Raw genomic sequence first — 22,527 nt, forward strand, 5'->3', positions numbered from 1 at the left:
ACATTGTCTTCTTCATGCTCCCCTCTTGTGGAAGAAAAAATTCTCATATAAGAACTGTTGTATTGTATAGGTGTTACTGAAATAGCTTATTCTCACAGAACAGAAAACGGCTAAATGCTTTTTTTAAGAAAACTACAGTAAAAACTGGTAACGGTATCCAAAATCAGTGGGAGGTAGAAACATCCATGCAGAGAAGACAGGTGATTTGTAGCTGAAGGAAAGATGTTTGAGATGTGCACAACCAGCCACGTGGGCTTGACGAGAGTGGAATTTCCAGACAACATCTGTTTGCTCGTTAAGAGTGCCAATAATGTTTTGGGAAAGACTTTTCTCATGTGCAAGAAACTGCAGGAAAGCAGTCAGAAAAGATTCAGCATTTGGGAGAGACAGACACTGTTGTGATGGTTGTGGGGGAAGCATCCCAAGCCCAAAAGGAAGCCCCGTGGAGGCTGCGGTGTGCCAGGAAATGCCACGGACCCAGCCGGGCAGGTGGCAGGTCCGGGTGGGAAAACAGCCAAAGCACGGGCAGGGCAGCCCGCAGCTGGGAGTCAGCCGAAAAGCTTGCGGGTCAGCAAGCTTCTTCCTCCAAACCCAGGAAAGGCGGTGTGCTCGCAGATCCACAGCCGCAGCACCGACACCGCTGCTGGGCGGACCGGCAGCTCCGCGGAGCGCGGCGGGGCCGATGGAGATGGAGCAGCAGCGGGGCAGATGGAGATGGAGCAGCGGCGGGGCAGATGGAGATGGAGCAGCGGCGGGGCATGGAGGAAGCGGGCGCGGAGGGACAGCGGCGGGGAAAGGGGAGAGAGGAGGGGAAAGCAGCGGTGGGGCAGAGGGAGCAGCGGCGGGGCAGATGGAGCAGCGGCGGGGCAGAGGGAGATGGAGCAGCGGCGGGGCAGATGGAGATGGAGCAGCGGCGGGCAGATGGAGCAGCGGCAGGGCAGAGGGAGATGGAGCAGCGGCGGGGCAGAGGGAGCAGCGGCGGGCCCGATGGAGATGGAGCAGCGGCAGGGCAAATGGAGCAGCGGCGCCGCCCCGAACACCAACACGGCAAGGTTCTGCCCGAGCATCCCAGCTCCATCGCTCTCTACAAGTTCCTCTTACCTGTCACACCCAGAATTTTCACCCATGTGTTTATATTACTTTCCTAAAATAACAGTAAACCAGTGCAGTAATGTCTGCATAATGTGACTGCAAACACATGGGGGTTTTTTTGTTGTTGTATTTGCAGCTTGAATTTGAGCTTGCAAGCATTTGAGTACTCTGATAACATTGCCTAGTTTAAAATTCTGCTGATAATTTCCCTTCAGTTTTTACTTATAGCTAGGAGAAAATAATCCCTGCTCCCCCAATAAAAGATATCAGGCAGCTTTAAAAAATAAATTATCAAGTTATCAAAATGAAGTTTCAGCACTTTCAGGAGTCATTCTAATTGCTTTATTTAAAACTATGCAACAAGTTAATGTTACTCCAATTTTTGAAGAACTCTTTTATTGAATGTCAGTATTGTTTTTCTCATTGTATCTTTTAGACATGTTTCTGACAACATTAAATGTATAAGGTAGGTAAATTGAGAGACAATTTTCTTCTGATATTTTTATGTCATGGAGTAAAATTGATAAAGGTGAAAGCTAACTAACTATATTTGATCTGGTTAAATTGTTAAACTGATTAGGAAAATACCTAGATTAAGGAAACAGTGTTGCCCTGCTATGAACAAATAACCTGCTATGAACAAATAACCCTTTGCACCAGCTTGGAAATGGAAACCAAGCTCTACATATAGATTTCAAAAAATACTAAAAAAAAAAAAAAAAAAAAGAAAAAGAAAAAAGAAAAATAACCAAAGCAAATCAATACGAAACCAAACAAACAAAACCCCCCAAAAAACACCAAAAAAAAAAAAAAAAAACCAAAGAAACCCTCAACAAAAAACCCAACCTTATCAGACAATAATCTGCTAGGTAAAAAACTGAGGTTATAAAGTCCAAATGAGATGAGAAGCCAGCCCACAGACAGTAATTATGCTGATTTTCAGTGATATTTTAATTGTAAACCAGTTGCCTTAGTCTTCTGTAGCCTGCAAGATCAATTGCTAGATCAAAGTGGTGTGTAAAAGAAGATAAATTGCAGCTGGTGTTGAAATTTGGGAAAGAGCACAGGAAGGGCAGGCAGGTTTGAGAACAGCCTTAGAGAGATCCCCACAGCAAGGCTCAGAGACAGGAAGGTCTGTCCTGCCCTGTGTCCTTCACTCCTGGTGGCCTCTGTCTGTGCCAGCACCAGTCAGTGCTGCTGGGATATTGTGCAGCTATTGCTGGCACACAGCTACTGCTGGTGGTGAGGAGTAATTCTGCTTCCTTCCTCACTGTGGATCACATCCCTGTGTTGCACCACACGATGACATCCCATTTCCCATTAAGGTTCCAATTTTTAAGCTGTAAAAAAAAAGAAAAAAAAAAAGGCTGTGCAGATATATACTCAAGATATATGCTCACCCTGACCTCTGGACAGCTGCTCCTCTCTTCCCAGCTGACTCTCAACTAACTATGCTGAGTTCCTGCACTCAGCATAGGCAGAAAAACTTGATAGTAAAGATATACCTCAACATCTCTTAGCAAAAGTGAACTCTTGGTGTCTTTGGGTTCAGCTAAACAAATGCAAAAATCTAAAGCCTCAAAATCCCCCCTTTCCTCCTTTCAGCTTTTTAAAACTCCAAACCTGGGCTGTTTGGAAGGAAAGGACAGTCTTGGAGGAAGCATTGCCAAGAACTATCCATGCCAAGAAGGGGCATGTCACAGTGTGATGATTTCATTGAAGTAAAATTAAAGTACATAGGTGGAAATGCTTCCAGACAGCTGAGAAAATCACCTGAGGAGATATCTGGGCTGGAGGGCAGGGTCTCAAGAAGATGCAGAGAGAGAAAAGCATCTGGGCTGAGATGCTCACAGGCAAGTCTGACCTTGCTGAGATGAGATACCCCATAGGAAAAGCAAATAGGTCAAAAGCAGAGGAAATGTTATCCTGTATTTTCATTTAATTCTAAATGTAGTTACCATGGCAGCAACAAGCAGTTCTGGGGCTTGAGTTCCTCTACAGACATGCAGACACCTTTTGAAATTCCCTCTTCTCCCCTTGCCATATCTATCCCCAGGAGCACAGGCTGAAAACTCACTCATGTTTCCTTCCATGAGCAATGTATCAGCAATGAGAACAACAGTGACAAAAGTACTATAAAACCTTCCTAAAACCATAATGATAATAATTTTATATTTCCTTCCAGAACACTTAACCTGACCCTCCCACTTCAGTCCTCCATGTTTTGTCAGAAACAGAGAAGTCTCTGCGCGGGTTTTACTGTATCCCTTCCTCATGCAGTTCTTGGTTTTAAGGCAAGAGAAATCCATCAAGATCCATTGATATCTCTATTCATTTGCATAACTGAGCTATTTCTCTCACCCTGCAGACGTCTACTTCAGACTCCCTTTTGAACGCAGCATAATTCAGGACTCCCTCCCCACCGGCACACACACCGAGGACGGGGCAATACCAAAGCCCAGCACCACACCAGGCAGCACCCCCACGCCTCGCGCCTACCCCGGAAAGAGATAGAGTCACCACCCCACAGAGGGAGGTGGCAGGAATGAAGGGCAACCAGGAGAGCCCAGCCATCCCAAGGGCGGGGTAGGACACAAACAACCACTAGACTGGGGGAGGGAGTAAGAGAACCTCTGAACGAAAGAAAGCAGGGAGGACAAAGGACAGACGAGGCAAATGGACATTCAATATCAAAAACCCCACCAAAAAAAGGACACGGGGCCAACCGCTAACAAATCGGAAGCACCTGGGCAACGTGGGGCCAAAAACCAGAAACGAGCACGACAAAAAAAGAAGAGAGGGGCCCGGGAGACCCCCCAACAAACCCAGAATCCCAAAAAGGACAGACTGTGTGCCGCTCAGCAGTGCGCGTTACGCATCTGTTAAGTACAAGCAACGAACTCCTGGAACTAAAATAAACCAATACCCACATACAAAATGTAACTTGGCCCATCTGTTAAAAAAATAAGTTTAAAAACCAATCTACAACTAAAACCATAACCCACTACAATAATAACATTAAAGCACACCACCAACCTACTTAGCCTTAGTTTTTATTGAAACCCTATATAATCTTATAGCACTATCAATAGTTAATTAAAAACAATTCACCTAGGGTCTTGAGAACCCCCCCCATAACAAGGTTCACAAAAAACAATATATCCTAAATACAAGTTACCCCTAATTACTACAATATTCCAAAGGGGTCCAAACCAGCACTAATAAACTACAAATTGTCTAACTACAAGAAACCCCTAATTTCTGAAACAGTGGTTCTCTTCTCAAGTACCAGAAATGGGTAGAAATTGAAAACTTTCAAAACAATTTTCGCTACCTTTAAACCCACCTGAGGAAGACTTGTCTTTATAGGTTTTTATCAAAACTGGAGAAGCAAGGACTCAAGGTGACCCTTAGCAGCATAGCCATATCACTGCTCCACCCATACTGGTTATTGACAGCAATCTTTTGGTGGGGCCTTCATGCGCTACTAAAAACCTGGGGAGCGAAAGTAATCTTGGCTCCCCACAGGGTATCATCAGGTAATCTAAAACAAATGGAGACGAAATCCATTCGCCCCATAATTGAACGATGCTTTTGATTGTTTAGCAAATTCTACACCCGCGAGGCTGCGCAAATCCCATTTACGCTAGTGGGAATGATCCAATCTGCTCAGTGTCGGAAGGCCTCTGACCGCTATTTTTCTGTCCCATGTGCCATTGTGCATGACAACCGCTTCGCGAGACCAATTGCTTCCGCCCAAGCTGCTGTGGGTGGCTTTGATTTTTTCCTCTGAAGAGGGGAGCCCAGCTCCTCTGGGTCATCGGGGTCCCACCCCCATCTGGATATAATCTATGAGGTCCACAGGATTGCTTTTGATACCTTCCGGAGGAACAGCGGAGGATTAGCACAATATAATTCTAGATAGAAATGGTCTCGGTAGAGGCCACAGTGCTCAAATATGTATGTCAGGTGGTGTATGCTTTGTGTCCCCAATGACAGGTACCTGTGGTCAGACGGTTCCAGGTGTCTTTCTCATCATGCTGGGCGCAGACAGGCAGATAGGGTTCGACTCGCAGATGTAAGGAAGTTAATTTCAGTCTGAAAGGGGAACATAAAGAGAAAGTCGTAATATAGGTTGGTGAGGTTTTGATAACAAAGGTCACGCCGTACAAGGTCAGAGCCAGTAGCATGAGGAAAGGTCTCAGCCTGTGATGGAAGCGGGCTGGGACTAGGACCCCCTACTCTCCCCTGCTTGATGGTAATTTTCCCCGCCTAATTTGTGTTTTCAGCAGGGGGAACGCCCCTCTCAGTTTTTTAACAGACTGCCCTCCCGGCTCCTCCAATCTCTTATTCTTTTTAAATCTTGGAACTCTGCTTAAGGGACATCCGCATCAATCAGATTTCCCACAGGTAGACACTTCGGCGCCGGCCTGGGGTGGTGGGGAAATGCTAGTGTTGGTCTCCTTCTCCTTCTGGGATAGAGTGTCAACGCGTCTTTTCACTCCCGCCCTACACTGGCACAAGCAGCGGCACCTTGTTGGCAGGCGTCAAGCATGTCTTGAAGGGTCGGCTGGGGTGAACCGGAAGGCCCAGCAAATGGTTTTGCAGATGTTTGGCCCTCATCAACACTAGTTCTTTACGAGAGGCCCCGCTCTTCTAACACTTGCTTTCTACTGCTCTGCGTACCGTTCTACAAATAAAGAAAAGGGTCAGTTTCATGTTGGAATATTCAGTGTAGGATGGAGGGGCACCCAGAAGCTAAGAACCCGCCGGGGTAGCTACTTTCTCAAGATCTCAAGGGGATCTCGGCTGCAACATGCCCGCCTGACAACCTCCCCTCCCCAGCATGTGCTTAGAGATCCCTTCACTTTGTATTGGGTCACCAGACTCCACTACTCTTCTCCCACCCTCTCTCCCTACAACAGGCTGTGGGATTCATGGCGAAGAGAGAGCGGGGTGACGACTTTAATATGGTGGCTTTAGGAGCCCTCTAAATTCATTTTCTACCAAATTCTTTTGAGCTTTACATATTTCACGCAAGGTGTTGTGTGGAATGGGACCATTGCGTGGTTACTTGGCCATCCAAGCTGGGGAAATAGGACACGGGGCTGCAGTGATGTCTTTGTTTCCTCACCCCCTTCTCTCCCTCTGGCCTGCCAATGGAACGTTCCCATTGGGGACCGTGGAAAAAGCACCCTGGAACCGGAATGGGACCGTGGGAATCAGGAAGCTGGGCGGACTGATAGTGACCACTGTTTGAGGTGGGGCTACAGGGAGGACGTTAATAACGTCATGCCGGAGGAGGAGCGAGGTCTGGGGGAGGAGCCGGACGTGGAGGGAGGGTCCGGACACCACGTGGGAGGAGCAGTGGGAGGGGGACAGTGACTGGGGTGGAGTCAGGGGCGGAAGGGGTTGGGGTGGGGAAGAGGGATATGTGCCATGTGCCACCATCTTGGGGGTGGACCGGCGCCATTTTGTTTGGTGGGGAGCTGACACTGAGAGGCAAAGGGATTAGTGGGATTGAAACTGGGAGTAAGGGGTTTGGAAAGAGGGGTTCGAGAGAGCCTGCAGCGATCCGGGCCCTTGGATCACTGCAGGGAGGGGGTCCCATCCCTTGAGAGGGGCCAGGGAAGGGTGGACTCCCTGCCCGGTGCTACGGGGGCTGCTCCCCTCAGGGGCTGGGATGATTTAGGAACAGGGATGGAGGGATAAAATCGAGGGTCAGGGGGAGCAGGAAAACTGGGGTTAACAACTTTGCTCATTGAATGTTCTCTCTTCTCTTTCTCTTTCTTTTTCTCCAAAATCATTCTAATTTGAGTGGCCCAAAATAAAAGCGTCACGCTGGAAGCCTCCCCTTCTTTTACTGACTGGTCTAATTTTTGCTGAACTTCCCGCCAAAATCGCAGGCTTTGGAAGTTCTCAAGGGAGACATCTGAGAGATGAGAGAAGATCCATTTCACTAAAATTTTTACATCTTTCTTACTAAACAATAACTCACTATTTACTAACAAACTGCGAACCTTAAGAACAGCTTCTCTTTGCGGGGTGGAGAGATGTGCACCCATCTTTTAGATTTTAACAACCACCCCGAAACCAACCAGCAGCAAACGAACACGTGAAAAGCAAAAGACACAAAAGACCGAAGCTCTCAGAACCACCCGCCAGGGGCACTGCAGCTTGGCCGAAACCAGCTCATACACTAACAAGTGTGAGCTGTAGAAGATTCCCCCTCTAGAGGGAGATAAAAAGCGGCGGGGGGGGTAAAGGGGGGAAACTGCTCATTCACAACAGTGTGAGCATAAGGGGAGGGCCGAGGGGGATAAGGGGAGAGAGCCCGCGACACCACCACCACCTAAGGGTTCAGAGGGGGGGGGCGGGAGGGAAAGAGTTCCACTCAGCTCGAAACAGAACAGCGTGTGGTGGGCCGTGTTGGATCAGCCACGGTGAGGCTTGATCCATCTCGGAGCGCAGTTCTAGCACAGAACCTGCTTCCACGGGAGCGGGCGGGAGGCAGTGGACTTCTCAAAGCCGTCCGGGGGTCCGGGTAGTCCAAGAAAAGGGGTTCTTCAACCCAGGCAGCCCACCCCTGCTGGTGTTCCCCAAATTCCCAGCTAGCAGACAGCACACCCAGCAGTCCTCGGGGAGCGGCAGCGGCGGTGGGCAATAGCTCAGGGCAAGAGACGAGCCCAGCTGGACCGCAGCCTAAGGCAGCGACCCCCCACGTCCGGGTGGGAGGCTTCGCGCCTTGACCCTCGGAAAGAGGGAATTAGAGTCACCAGCCTCGACGACGGACACGAGAGAGAGAAGCAGCAGGCACTCTCAGCGGGTAGAAGGCAGGTTTATTAAGGGAGCTGAAGGGTCAACCGACGGGGAAGGGTGCAGAGAGTGTCTGCCACCGAGTGCAGGGCGCAGCCTGCTCAAATACCCAAGGGGTGGAACCGGAGGGTACAGTGTTGATTGGACAATCATATAGATGGGCAGAGCATGAGACCACTGGATTCTCTCTGGGGTAGGGACTTGGGTGGGGCTAGGTCCAGGGAACCAGTCACGGTCCTGCCAGAGGAGAACCCTCTGGAAACAGGGCCGGACTACAGGGAAGACGGACAGGGTGGAAGGGGACGGCCAACAAGATAAAGGGTACAACGATTGGCCTTAACAGAGGGAGAGAGGGAGACTGGCAGCTGGGGCTTGATCGCCCAGGGGAGGAACCAACTGGGGACAGAACCATCAAAAACAAATGGGAGGGGGGGGGTAGAACATACCAAATAGGGTACAAAAAACTGAACCCGTACAATATAACTTAACATAAAAATGTGCGCACCGCAACACTCCTCCACTTATGGGTTGGGCTGACTTGGAGAAAAACACTGGATGGGGAAAAGGGAAAATTCCCTTTTCAAAATATTGAGCCCAGCTGTAAAGAGGAGAGAACAAGCTCTCACCTTTACAGGTGAGTCACCCAGTCATTTTGGCCACCAGCAGGCTATGATTGTGAAATATGGGCTATGAACCCCAAACCTAATACTTAACAACAATCTTTGATTCTTAGTTGCCCCTAAAGAATCTCTCTTGCAGAGTAAAATCAAAGAATTTTAGTCTTAGCTGCCTTTATCTGAGCCTAAGTTGAGAGAGCAGCAAAAGAAGTAATATGTGACAGTCTGCTTTCTTTTGTGCTACATCTGAACTGACTACAAGATAATACAATAAACAAGATAACAAGATCAAAGAGAGCTTGAGAGGGCTTCTTTACCATTCCCCAGTCCCAAGGGAGAATCAATTATTTCTATACTATTCTTAAGAGATGTTGGACTAATCTCATCTTTGCTCTGGATGCCTGGCTAGTGTCCTTGATACACTCATGGTTTCTAGGATATTGTAAGGGGTTCTAGGCAATTAAAAGAAAAAACACAAAAAAGGTGCAAATATACTGGGGACAGTTCATGTAGCCAAGTATTTTATTTACTTAGCATTAAACCTAATTTTCATTATATTTTCAATTGATGCATTTATTAGCTAGTATGGTACATTAAGGCCATGGTGTTACCCTTGCCTGATGCTGAATCACACCTTTCCAGGGCTTACCCTACTCCCAGGAACAAAAAAAAAAAAAACCAACAAAACAAACAACCACCTGCTTTTCACCAAACCCCACTTAAAAAACCACTACTACCTTCAAAATGCAGTTAGGAGTCAAGAATAAAAGGCTCCAGTGGCTGGAGTGGCTGGAAGCCACTGTGCCTCAAAGGAGCAGCCTAAAAACTGTATGGGTTTACAGTATGTCAGGAACTCCACACCAGTGAGCTAGTAATGTGAAGCAAAAGAAAAATTATCAGTTCCACTTTGAAAGCCATGCATTTGCAGTGAGCACACTGCCTTCCTCCTCCTGCATGGGCAGAATGTTTATCCAACACTTAATGCAGATCCCTTTCTACACTACCGAGTGCTAATTTGTCTTGATACACACACCCTCATAATTCATCCACTATTAAATAACTGTAAATTGGTAACTTTAATTGCTGAGATCTCAGCATTGCAGTTCTCAGCATGTTCAAAGGAAAACAAAAAAAACCCAAAACCAAAAACGAAACAAAAAAAATTTCAATTCTCCTGGAGTCTCCTTCCCCAGACAACAATGTCAAATTTTCTAGAAAAGGAAGCATGGAAGTCGCAGACTCAATTTAATCCAAGCAGTTGGAATTCTTTGTCAAGGTGGAAGTTGCTTCTGAGGCTACAACTCATTCTGAGAAGCTGCTTGGATTTGAAGGAATACTCACAGTGCCCCGATATACTGAAGGTAAGGACCTGAGTGTAGCTCAAGGGTAAGGGGAGCTGGAAGGCTGGTAGGGCTTCTGGACAAAGCCCTGACTTTGTGTGTCACACCAAATGCTGTGTGAGGCTTACATAGTCACTGCAATTGTTCTTCCATGATCACAGTACTCTTGCCTCTCAGCTTTGCAGCCTGAAAAGTGTTTCTGCATCATTGAAAGCAGGAGGTCAGACATGCCATGCCCTCCTGCTCCTCTGCTCTTCCAACTGCAGTCCTGGATTGGTGGTCATGTACAGACAATTGAATTTTATCCGCTGTGTGCTTCTCATTCCAACAGCTATGAGGTATGACTGAGGTATAACATTTTTGTCTTTTTCTCACAACTGTCTGAATCTTGTCTTTCCTCATCTTTATGTTTTCCTCCTTTTATCTGAGGAAGTTCTTGGAAGATAAAAATTCTGAGCTCTTTTTCCTCCCAGGGAGAGAAGTCAGACAGTTCCTTTGAGGAAAGTAACCATCCTGTGGCGTGCTGCAAGATCTCAGCTTCCACAAGGAAAAGAAATGTGACAAGCTTTATTTCAGCAGCATTGGCATCAGGCCAACAACAATATGTCCAGAGTTCTCAGTGACCTTAGTTCCAAACTAAGATGATTTTGTATTATTCCTTTCTCAGGTATCCTTGACAAGTAATGCAAAGAAAAGTCAGGGATTTAACTTTGGGAACAACCTTGTCATTGAAAGGTGAAATAAAGGCTACTTATCTAACATTTGCTTTACAGGTTTTACAGGTTGTGGTAGGACTGATACTTATAAAATGGGGTAAAGCAGGGGCTAGAAGTTGTGGGTCTGTATTTGAACATTGCTTCTAAATTTGGAGCTTTATACAACCTTTATTCTGTTTCTGGAGTGCTGGGAAGTGTTCTGTGGATACCATGAGTGAACTGTGCTTTTGGTATTAAACATTTATTGCATAGCTTCTATGTTTGCAAGCATCCAGATCAATGATTTAAGCTATTCTCACTAGATCTATGTTTCTATCAACTGCTTTTTTTCTTTTCTTTCAGAGAAGATACCCGAAGCATGGTTTCAAATAGGGAAGCCTCCTGTTGAAAAATGTATTAAGGAAACAAAAAAGCTATTGTGCAAGGGAAATTCTTCTGACATGGGGAGGGAGCCATGGACAACACCATGAGGAAACCTGTGAGGAAACCAGTGAGTGTCACACAAATTGCAGAAGACATTTGTGGGGGAAGCAAGGCAAACTAAGCATCTTGAATTATCCTTCCAACAACTGCCAAATGCAGCAGAGATCAGAGTCTTTAAATAAAGTGTGCAGTCACTTTCTCCAGAATGAACACAAAGCTGCATCACAGAATATCACAACTGTAGAAGCCAACAAGCCATGGAACTTCTACGGGGGAAAATGCGCATCAAAATTAAAGCATCCTGCATGTTCAAGGAGTTTGTTATTTCAAATGGGAGGATTTTTTCCACAAGAATTTGTCCAATCTTCATCTATGTCTAGAAATATTTATGTCTCTACTTGCAAATCAGAAACCTAAGTGAAATAACACAAGACCTAACTACAGACATGGCTGATTGTCTTTGCTACCAATGACAACACCTATATTAGCAAATGTGTAAGTGTCCCTCCCTCATTCTTGAACTTCAGTGTCCTTCTGATAATGTATAAATCCTGTTAGCACTTTCCCCAGAGCTCACAAAGACACCCCTGCCCATATCCTCCCCGTATCAGCCAGCTCAGACAGCTGGCAGCTGCATAATGAAAAGGAAATGAAATTTTCCTGTTAGCAGCCTCCTCCAATTTGGGGAAACAGGGACAGGCATCTGCCTGCAGTACTCTCAGGCCTTCTCATGTGTTAAAATACTTTCTTAGAGAGACTGGTTAAATGTGACTCTGAGTAGATGGGTGAAACCAGGATTCAGACTGCGTGGCTGGACCTTTAACATATTCTTTTTGACTGCTTTAGAAGTTTCTTGCTATTCAGGTCTCTATCACTAGCTGTAAAAAGACAGGAAAAGAAAGGATGCATTTGCTGAAGTTCAGCCCCTACAAAAATAATCTATAAGATCAAGTGATTGAAAGCAGCATGCTTTTGGAGTATACTTGTACACTTCAGAAAAAAATAATCAATCTCTCAATATTAGGATGAGATCTTTAATACTAAACTTTGAATAATTCATTTAAACTACAACTCAATAATCATTTGAAGTAATTTGTAACTGAAAAGAAAGTTTAACGTTGCCCTTTCAATTAAGAAGTGTGTAAGAGAAATATAAAATGTAAATCAAATAAAGTGGAGCATTTTTTCTTTTTTTAGGACTTGCATAATAAATAATAATGTTAGAAATAGTTATGGACTAGGTCTTGTTTGGATCTCACTGAATAAAATATTATCAGCTTCCAAACAAATTTTTTTTTGTATTATATTTGTTTAATCTGTCCTTGGTTAAAACATTTTAGCTTAAAGTTGAGTCATGACTGTGAGTACATTTGCTAAAATGCAGTGTTGGAATATTTGGCTCAAACTCCTTTAAGTTACTATGAATTTATTTCAGATCAAATGAGATCATGATCTCTAATAATAATATCATTGATAATGTAAATTCAATTGATAACATAATGCTGTGATTACACCACTCATGGCAGTTTGGCCTCAACATATGTAAAATTTGACTTACGAACAAAATCAAGTCTCAGCTGTCGATTTGATTGTAGGTACTACTCTACCATGTCTGTCCACTGAAATTATATTCTGGATCTGGGGTTTGTTAAAAAATGCTCTTTGTCCACAACCAATCTAATGGCAAATCAGCTTCAAAAGTGGCAGTCACCTATAGGAAAGAAGAAGGAGAGGAAATGATCTTTAGGTTTTAACATGCTTCTTTCTATGTAGCTATCTATCTATATGACCAACTCACACTGTAACATTTCTCAAGGTAGCATTTTAAGAAACTAAAATATTTTTGCTGTTAAAATCTTTCTCAACCCAATTTTCCACCCCCTGTAATTATCTTCAAAAATCCTCATTCTGAAGGATTGCACCCTTACACGTATTTCAGCCATTATTAACCACACTGTCGTTATCCCTGCTGACATCGTGGCTTCAGGCTGTGCTAAAGGCTTGCATAATCTTGTTTTCAGAGGCTTCTGCTGCCTCTGTGAATGACAGGAGGAAAGGAGAAGGCAGGTAAGATCCAGAATTTCTTCGAAGATTAAAGCTCTAGAAAGCGTGCGGTAATCCAACATCTGTTCCTTTGCTCCTGGAGCTGTGGAGCTGCGCTGCTGCTGCTGTGCCATCTGCCAGGCGGCCGGGAGGAGGGGAGGAGGCTGCTCCTGCACCAGCCGCCGTGATTAAGGTTGTGTCTGTGTGTTTGTGTTTGTTATGCGGCAGGGAAAAATTGATTGCACACTTTGAGCTTGGGCAATGCCACCGTGTGACGTGTCAGAGGAGAATGTGGGTCACTCTACCTGCTCGCATCTGGACAAAGCACAGGGAATAAATGAGGAAAGCAAAAGGCCACACAGTTATTAACATACAAATAGCATCCATGCTTCATGTGCAATTCACACCAAAGTCGCACACCATTCTCATTTTATGCTGGCAGGCACCCAATGCAGCATTAATGTAACACTGAGCTTTAAAGCAGTTTTGGTTTGCCCAGTTGCAGTGACACAGACCTCTGCACCCCAGGAAATAGTCTCAGAGGGAGGCATGAGCTCTTCATGCAGTTTACCAAGCTTTAGCCCAGGAAAATTAGTGGTGATTCCTGTACCACTTGATAATTAATCTTTTTATTAGTACAGAGAATAAATAGTTTTCCTGTATATACTATTAGGCATTGCCTGTTTCATCCTCATCTCTAAAGTCTTTCAGCACACTCTGCCTCCGTGTGCAGTGATTGTGCAAAGCGTTCATGTGTAGGGGCAAATCTTTTGGATCAGCTCTGGCAGTATCTCTGTCCCCCATGCAATGAAGAGGCGCAATGAGAATGAATTTAGAGCATCTTGCATGAAAGTGCACATATGTATGTGATGTCACTTGAACAATGTGTTGCTCTTCAGAATTGGGAAGAATTCTTGCCCCAAAGAAGTGACGTCTATACAAAAAAAAATTTAAAAAATAAATTAACATGCCTGAGTTATGAGCACTTTCACAAAGAAGGAAAGTGACTGATTGACAAGTCAATCAGACTTGATTTCCAAAGCATCTTTGGCACAAACATTTATTTGTCAGCAGGAAGGATCCATGGGTCTACCAAGAACCCACACAAAATATACAGATCTGTGTTAATTTCAGTCTTCTTGAAAGAAGGTATTTTAAATTTACAGACCTTATTGGATCATCTATATAAATTGTTCCACACCAGAATGAAACGACACTAAATTTTCTCTAAATCAGATGTTTTCTGGAAGTTTTGGCAATTCCAGTGATTGGTACCCATGTCAGAGATCTGAGCTTCTGCACATGCAAAGCCTGATGTGACAACTGGAGGAGACACTGGGCTGTACGCTCTGAAGTTCAGACATGCAATTGCTGCTCGTGGAAACATTCAGAATCTGGAGGCAAACTAGCTAGATGCAGGACCAGTCAAGGGTAGTGCTGGTTGAAAAAGCATCCTACTCGTCTAAAACACCCAGCTGCATGTTTACTAGGCTGAAAGAAGGCCGTACTGAGACTAGTTCTAGAAGTCGCAGCCGTGCCAGTAAGGGTGTGTTTACCTGCTGCAGTTTGTGCAGCGAGCAGCTCTTGGACAAAGCAGGGAGTGAATTCACTTCAGCGGCTCCGCCAAGAGACTCGTGGGGAGTGAGTGAAAGTGCCCTGACATCCCTGTGAGCTGATGCATGTGGGCGGCATCTCCGTGCTGTTTCAATGCAAGAGCAAAGTAGAAAATAAGGCAAGGCTTAATAAGGCAAGGTTTTCACTTTTCTCTCTGTTCCTGCGCACCGAAGAGCCAACGCTGCCTTCCCGCGGGGCTCTCTGCTCCTGCGAGCGCAGCCGGAGCGCGGCTCCTGCCGCCCCTCCCGGCACATCAGGTGAGCGGGCTGGGCTCAGCCTCCTCTCGCCATTCGCTGGAAGGCATCACTCGGGGCGGGGAAAAGAGCGGCGTGAAATGGGAAGACTTTTTCCCTTCTGAGGCTGACAGCCCTGGCAATCTGGCCCTATACTTACGGAAACACAAGGCGTTCAATTGTATGTCATTTTGATGTTTCTGAATAGCATCTCTCTGGAGATGAAATAGTAATCATCACCAGAGCTACAGATTAGCAACTGATGGAAAAAATAGGCATATCATTAAGCTTGCACGCTTCCTTGTTATCTCACCACTTCTCATTCAATCCTTGTCTGCAAACAGAAGAAGGGAATCCCTGCACGGCTGCGCTGCTGGGTTTGCATATAATCACGTGTCGCAGCCTGCCTTGCTTAGACCTTTTGTTCTGCTGCGATCCCTACTGGATTTTTCCTAAGATTTGTGCTTTCACCTCTGGATAATAACAAATAGCTCTTTGTCTCTTTAGGTTTGTTCATATAACTTGTATTACTATATTGACAATGTAATAAAAAGATATACAAAGAATCCTCTTGTTTTCCCCAGCTACAGCAAAAGTGATGACAATTATTTCTGACGTGAAGCAGGATCTGAGACTCCAGTGGGTAAATGTGAAAAAATGTAATTTTAGAATTTAGTTGGAGAAACAGAATAAATATCAGTTAAGCCTTATGAAGATATACTTCATGTTTAGTAAGGCCCTTTTATTTGGACATTTTTCAGGTGGTATGGAGGCTAAAATTAATATTTTTAAAGATATAATGATTGCAGCAGCAATGACATTTTGAAAAATGAAACAAAACCTAGTTGACTTTCAGTAAGTTTTGCAATGGAGCATGATTGTAAAAATAAGATATTTGAATGTTGCGAACACTTTCATTGAAAAGGTTGGTGTTAAATGTGATTTTTAAATTTATTTTGAGAGGGAGGAACATCAGCCTTGGTTCTGAGGATAGTTGTATGCTTTAAATCTTTATTAGCAAAGATCCCAGGTCCTTTTGCTGCCCTAGTATTTTCTCACAAGCAGTGGTCACAAGGAGTGTAGAATCTTGTCTCCCTGGCAGCAGCACAGGATGTCCTTTCTGCCATCTGAAGAAGAATCTCTCTCCCCTTCTCTGTTTCAATCATAGCTTCTGGTCCAAGTTTTGCCTGAATCTTTCCTTCTCATACCTTTGTTTTGCATCTCACACTAACACTTAGGTACACCCACCCCATCATACTCAGGGTGGAAGTATACATCATACTTTTAATGAGAGAATATGGAATTCAGTTTTTTGGAAATCTGTTGCTGGTTCTGCTGTGGACTCATGACCCAGGACAGTTTTAACAAGCTCTGAAAATCCTGAATAATATTTACCTGCATCTCAAAAGTACTGTGAAACATTGTCACCACTATGAATAGATACACAAATGGAACACTTGTCTGTAAGGAGTAGATTTCAATGAAAAATTTAGTTTCACTGATACCAGTGGGAAGTCTGCCATTGAGTTTGTGGGGCTAAAACTGGCTCCCTTTTTTGCATTGGTGATGAGGTCAAGAAGAGAATTTGGACAGTATTTGGTGCTCTGTTGTGTGAGGCAGGCGAAGAGCTTAAGGGAGCTCCCAGGTTTGTGCTGTGAAGAGGAACTTCTGAAATGCCAGCCTTTATGTTTTCCCTCCCAAACACATATTTTGTGAGTCAAGACTATTACTGGGGACAAATTCCATGGAAGTCAGCGTGTACAACTGGTATTTGCACATCAAACATGGTTAAAACAATGATCAGGGGATGAAGAATGCTATGTGTATTACTTTGATGCCTGATGTAATTTTTAAGTATCCAGTATTGCTGGCCTTGAATATTCTTTCTTTCTTTTACACTGTTTTAACTATTACTATTTTTTTAGTCTCTTAAGTCATCCACTACTTTTATTTTTAGAGAATTCACTTCAGGAAGACAGAAGTTCACCTTAAAAATACATATGTGGACCCCTAAGTGTTGTACAAGCTAAATTCACTTTCCTCATTATATTAACGTAATTCAAAGAGAATCAACTCAACAACTTGCCAGTTTGACACTCACATGCCAGTCCTTAAATTACAGATTTAGTTCATCATTGATGATTATTATTAAATTATATACTTCACAGATAAGTCTGTAGATTCAGACAAAATGAAAAAAAAACCCTAAAAACCCCCAAAACAAGAAGTTTTCAGATGATATGAGTATTATGTGGAGGCCAAACACTGTTGCTAATGCAGGCAATTTTAAAGCGAGTCGCATATTTCAGCATTCTGAATAAATTTATTTTTATATCTTAAAAATTTAGAGAGTTTATCCAAAGTGTTTGGAAGAAAATAGAGAACATTAAAATAATCTCAGTGAGCTCTACTTGGTGCTAGAAACTTTAACTAGAGCCAGATTTTTAATTGGTATGTCTTGGGTTGCTTTATTTGTTCTTTGGGAGTTTCTGTTTGTTTGTTATTTGACTTTTTTTTTTGTTGTTGTTTGATTGTTTTTGGTTTGGCTTGGGTTTTTTGTTGGCTTTTTTTAGGAAACAGTGAATTATTTGAAACTTCAGCTGGAAATTACTTATCTCAATCACCTTTTGGTATGAATTCATTTAAACAGCTTCAGCTGGAAAAAGCCCCCAACCAAATAAATACGGGATCATAATCCACAAACCTTATGAATTTCTGTTTGTTTCCAATTGACAGAAGCTTGAGGATCCCCAGAGCTCCTGGTGGCCTTGGAGGAGAGTCACGGCCTTCTGTCCCGCAGGGTGGGCTGAAGGGAGGTGTTTGCAGCTGGTGCTGCTCCATCATGTACAGGTGGGGATCTGCTGGCTCAAGGTCCCCTTGACCTGCCAGGTGCCCATCAGGGCCTGATGCAACTCCCAAGATCTGGTGAGGGCTTCCTCCCTCTCTTCTGCTGGTGCTGTCCAGTCTCTCAAACACGATATTTCCCAAGCAACACATGTCTCCTCTGAGAGCCCAAGTTGCAGAGTCACCTTCCCAGACCATGGGGGGCCCAGAAACTGGGCTCCTGACAGCTTTTTGAGAAAGCACCTGCTATTTCTGATTAGTATGTAAGCTCTCAGAGCTATGCCTTATTTAATTAATTTTGGCAGCTAACAGAAATTGCTAAATTAAAAAGTAGGGAAATCAACACATCATTTCTGCAAATCTATTGACTGATTACCCTGAATAAATGAGTTGCAAAGTGAGTTTCAGCCTCAGGGAGGACATGTCAGGTGTCTTTTACACTTAGTGATTCAAACTGAAACTCAAGTTGTGATGGATTAATTTCTATTTGAAGCAGAGATTAGCATTTTATTGTTTTATTTGATTGTAATCCTTCTGAACACAAAACCAAATTGCCAGAAATGTGGTGTTTCCATTCTTGGAATCACCCAAAATGAGACTGGACATAGTCCTGAGCCAGCTGCCCCAACAGACCCTGCCAGACAACCTCCATGGGTCCCTTCCAGTCTGAACTACTCGATGATTCGTTGAGTGCACTGCTTAGCACAGGCTTGGTTGGCAAGGCAGTGTTAGGTCAAAGGCTTGGTTTAGTGATCCAGAGGGTCTTTTCCAACTGTAGTGATTCTGTGGTTCTGTGCTTGAGAAAAAAAATAAATCAATGACAGTTGTTTAAAATACTAAAACTAAAGACCTTGAGTGCATTTTTGATATGACAGTTACTGGAGTGAGAAAGTAGTTGCTGGGCCAGACTTTGTAATATTTAATATTACAAATATAGAATAGAGAGCTATTTTCTGCCTCAGAGCTATCCTGTGCCCTGCAAATGTATATAGAAGACTTCAGTGATGATTTCCCTACATGCTACTGCCAAATAAACCTCTTTATCAAACAGTTTCTTCAGATGTGATTTCTTGTTGTTATTAATAGCATGTGGCTATTAAGTGCATGAAGAATTTAATGTTCTAATTGAACCCAGAGTGCACTCAGGTCGCAAGTTGATTTCAGCAGTTTTGTAATGCCTTATCACATTGTTAATTCCCTGCTATTAATGGTAACCTTGTGCACTAAGTCCCAATATGATCTTGCATGATTTGATCAGCATTTGTAAAACATAATAAATGCAAGTAGGCGCTTGACAGGGAGAGATCTGTCAACAATGCAGTGTCGTTGACTTGTAATATAAAATAACATTTCCATTTTCATAAATAGGCTTTTGGGGCTTGTAACTCACAAGTTTTTTTACCTTTTTTTTTTCTCCCCTCCAGTTTTGTCAGTGAAAAAAGTTAACACAAGAATATGGTTTGTCATTTTTGATAGTTGGCTTCATGTCTTGCTAGAATGTCTCCACTACAACTCAATCCAAATGTTTGATTTGTTCCTTTCAAATCTTGGATGAAGATACAGTCAGCTTGAAGGCAAGAAGATATCACCAGGAAAATATAACTCATTGAGGGGTATATTTTTATGCAAAATAGGTGATTCTCATAGGGTAAGATTCCTTTTTCTTGGCTTCAGCGTGAGAAAATTGGTTGCATGCAGTTCTTGTATCGCTACTGGAGAGAAACATGTGCCTGTTTCAGGTCATATTAGGTATCTAAGGTGACAAAAAGTAGTTCTGGAGATGTTTCTTCTATTGGCTAAAGAACACCAGCTTGGGCAAGGAAACTACTTCTAAGCATGTTAAATTGAATGAGGTAAAACACACCCCTGGAAATTAAAACAATGATTTTTGGTCTTCTTGGAAATTCATCCCAAAATAAGCCCTGCCGCTTCATGATTTTTAGCCCAATTATAGAATCATAGAAAAATCTGAACTGGAAGGGGCCTCTAAACGTCAGCTGGTTCAATACTCTTTTCACATCAAGACATGCAACTGAAAGTAAATGATACACAGGTTTTAATCTGGTAAGTGCCTGTTATACTGTTCTTTCATTGAATGTATGTGCTTATCCAATTTTAGGTTTCTTGGGACTTATCTTCATAGCTCTTATGGTTTTAAAAGTTCCTTTTGCATTTTTATGGCTAAAAGCAGGTATAAGTCAGATTTTCTGCTTTATACTGTTTATACTGTTTTCTGAGCAGTATGTTTTTAAAATTGAGATAGGCAATGGATGATGTAAAGGGAAAAGGACAAATGGAGGAAAGTTTACACCTTGGGCTCTTAATCCTGGATTATTCCAGTTGTTTTTATCATGAGCACTGCTTTAGTAACAAGCACATCAGATGTACACCAAACTAACCCACATATGTTTCTTACATATCAAACCAGCAGTTCCCTTGGAGACCTTCTGCTCAAACCTGAAGAAAAGTCAAATATTCTTTGCTGGTGGCACTAAAGCATGCCCTAGACCCAAGCAGCATAGTAACAAGCAAGAAGAAGAGAAACACACTTAGTCTGGTCTATACACAGGATATAGTTATGAAGGTTATGGGATGATACTTCTGGGATAACAAATGTTAGAGCAGAGAAGAAACAACATTTGGAAATCCAATGGCTGTGTGTTCTAAGCTTAGCCACAGGAACACACAAACACAAACAATGTTTTTACTTTTCTGTAAAATTTTGATGTTCTGCAATGGACAAGAGTTCCACATTGGGTATGCAACAGTTCTTATTCCTGCCCCAAAGAGCTTGCAAGGGACAGAGCAGCTACACACTGTGCTGGTGCCAGTCCTCCTAAAGACAAAGCTTGTTTTCATTTATGTTCTGAGAACATCTAGGAATTATATTCTGTGCTTGAGAACCTTGGAGCTGAAGTGCTGAAGGGGAGTACAGACAGGACTGAATTGGAAAAAAACCTGAGGATATATACAAAATGGAGGCAGTGGAGCCCAAATTCTGAGGAAGAGGTTGGCAGAGAAGGACTGTGGCGTCCACACTGCCATACATGACAGTATCTGCATGTCAGAGTGGAACACTTGCACTTCCAAAAGAGTTCTGGTCCTTGAGCAGAGCAGGAGGAATTGGACCCAGCTAGGGAATTTTCTTTTCAGAGGGATATGAGTGAAACAAATACTTCACAGTGTGTAACTCCAAGGTGAAAATGTGTTCTATGAATTTAATCCATTTGAGACCTAGGGAATGCATAAAAGATTTGCTGTTGAACAGCTTGTTCAAGGATATAATTTTATCCATTTCCAGGAGAATCAAATGAAAACAAAAGAAGGATTTCATCCACACAGAAACACACACTTGTATGGAGACTGGGGAGAATATTTTGCCTTAAATTATCAGTTGAAAATCAGTTGAAAGGTATGAAGTGCCATAGAGTTAGCCATTTAGCTTCTTTTTGGCATAGTGAAATTGTGATTTCCTATAGATAATGTCAGCTAGAAAGGTAATTATCTAAGTTAAATATCATCTATTGAAAGCTCTTGGTAGGATAGGAATACTGATGGCAGTATGAAAAACTGGCTTTCTCTTCCCTATATGATATCTTAGATTAATGCTTCAGTCCTGCAGAGTGCACATACCCACCCCTCCCATCCCCACATCTTGCAGCTTCAAGGACACATGAATGCTGCATCTAGATCTTCAAATGACTTAATGATAAAAATAAGCTGCATGCTGATAACAAATCTGCATTTTATTTTGGTTTCCAGTGTTTAAATTATTAAAAATACCCTAAAAACTAATATAAACCAAACTGAAAATAACACATTTCTGTGCACCTGGAGATGCAATTCAGCATTGGCTAGGCTTTTCCTGCCTGGCTGTTCAGCAGCAGGATGTTCTATAGAAACTGTTGCTTTTGTGGAACTGCCACAAAGAGAGGGAGAGTGGGCTAAATATTTTTCATTCTTAAACAATTCCCACTAAAGCAAGCAGCAATCAAATGCTTATCATGATATTGACCTGCTTGTGAAGTGCTTTGGGATATGTATTGTTATTTAAATGCTGTGTTGTTATTATTTTTATTTCATTTTAATTGCATTCTGTTATGTGCAGAACTTTTAAATCATCTGTCTCTCCAATCTAACATCTCCCTGCATGTTCTCTGTAGAACAGCACTTGATTTTTGTAAAGGCAGGGTAAAATATTTTCAGTCACTTCTGAATCAGAAGATAAAAAATGTACTTACAGTAAACCAAAGTCTCTTTTCTTCCTCATTGTTAAAGCTAACTGTGATCATATGGATTGAAAGGAGACAGAGCAAAAACCTGTGAAAATTGACTTGGGAATAATTCCCATTATGATGAAACACCTTTGCTTGAGCTCGGCAAGGGGAAAACAAGGTTATAGGTGCTCAATCACATCAGCTAAAATCTGAGCAAAATCCCTTCAACACACTTACTGTGCCCTACATGATAATCAGGGTTAGCTGGTTTTCATTAATTAGGGGTTTGGGCAAGGACTGGGGTTTGTTCTTGGAAAAATTTGTGCAAAAGACAGTCAATGACTCACATTCATAATTCTCCAAGGCCTGAAGCCCTGTCTAAACATAGAGTTTGTATTGCTTTAAATATTCAGGGTCATTTAAAGTAGTAAAACTGCAAGTCACATCCCATCTTCCTATTTTCAAGCCCAGCTATACTGATATAAAGTGATTATACCAGGGTAGTTGATTCCAGTGCAGAAAGGAAAATGAACAAGCTATATTGGTATTAACATGTATAAAATGGTACAGTT

Source organism: Camarhynchus parvulus, chromosome 3, assembly GCF_901933205.1.
Source record: "Camarhynchus parvulus chromosome 3, STF_HiC, whole genome shotgun sequence".
Classification (NCBI taxonomy): domain Eukaryota; kingdom Metazoa; phylum Chordata; class Aves; order Passeriformes; family Thraupidae; genus Camarhynchus; species Camarhynchus parvulus.